Here is a 1,567-nt window from a genome sequence, read left to right on the forward strand (position 1 = left end):
TGTGAGCTCTTGTAAGGTCCAGATATTGGATTTTGTAAGCTCCTGTAAGGCCTAGATATTGGATTTTGTAAGCTCTTGTAAGGTCCAGATATTGGATTTTGTAAGCTCTCGTAAGGCCTAGATATTGGATTTTGTAAGCTCTTGTAAGGCCTAGATATTGGATTTTGTAAGCTCTTGTAAGGCTTAGTGGTTGGATTTTGTGAGCCCTTGTAAGGCCCAGTCATTGAATCATATTTGATTTTTCAAAAGCCATGAGAAGGCTAAGTGAAATGTATCAACTAACGAGTATCGAGCATGAAAGAATCGAGAGTGTGGTTGGTGGGTGCTCTGGTGTGGTCTGCTTCTTCTTTCCGGTCGTCGTTATCTCTCCCCCTTCACTTTTTGTGTTTGTTACTCTCTTGTAACACTTCTAATCTTCGGCACTTATATAACATTATTGTGTTGCAAGTGCCGTAAAACTCTTACTAAAACTAAAGGAAGAATCGAGCACAAGTTGGGCCAGCAAGTAATGTATATCTTATGAGATTTACATTTTGATAGCTATCCAGCCTTAAATGTTTATTTTATGTATCTTGGAAAAAGGGGTTCCAAGCCATGGGCATCCATTTTTCAACTTCATTTTATGTTTTCTTTCAGTTTTGAACTACAACTACTATAATTTATAATCACTTCAATAGCTACATGAATTATATTTTAATTTCTTTTACGCTAAGTTTGTGTGTTTTTGTCAAAGAATATGTCAAACATTTTTGATTTTCCAGAACAGTTTTCTCGTAGTGTGACCATGAATCAGCGTTGTGAACCAGTTGCGCACACGTCACAATTTTTACAAGTGCAACAAATATTTGAAACATCATCTCTCAGGTGTTTGTGGATGGATTTTGATCATTCTTTTTTCATAGTTCTTGTTTCACTGAGCACTTTATGGAAAGGATAGTCTCGTTATGGTTGTTTTTTAATTTTATTTCAGTAAGCGGTATATTAAATTTATTCGCTCGATCGTCCTCGTTGAAGTTTGTCCTCGTCTCGTGTACCGGAGCCCTCTCAGCACCGCCGTAATACTATTCACAATGTCAACGCACGGGGAACTAAGGGAGTTCTCGAGAACGCTTTCTTTGGAAATTATGATATTGTCGCTTGAAAAGATCAAAATCTGGCACGTGAGGAGTAGATTTTTACGGCTTTCCTGCGTCATTTTGATCTACATCTCTCGAATCACGAGACCCAACTACGCTATAGTTATTCATAAATTGTGTTTTTTGAGGTGTGAAAGAATTTGCATTAGACTCTATTATTAAAGATCCTTGAAGGGAGAAAGAAACGTTTAATTGTGAATAAAAAAGATGTAGTGCAAACATGTTTTTAAAAAATCATTCTGCTTCAAGGTTATGCATACATACCGTTTTTTCACTGGTGTTCCACACTTACAGAAACATTCCATTCACGAATTTGTGGGTGGTGTTTTGAGGGGCTGTATCTTCTTGTCACTTGTCACGTTGGGAGGGGGGGGGTATCTATTTATTTATCTATCTATGTATCTATCTATGTATCTATCTATCTATCTATC

The sequence above is a fragment of the Aplysia californica genome, unplaced genomic scaffold (genome assembly GCF_000002075.1).
Source record: "Aplysia californica isolate F4 #8 unplaced genomic scaffold, AplCal3.0 scaffold01570, whole genome shotgun sequence".
NCBI classification, from domain to species: Eukaryota; Metazoa; Mollusca; class Gastropoda; order Aplysiida; family Aplysiidae; genus Aplysia; species Aplysia californica.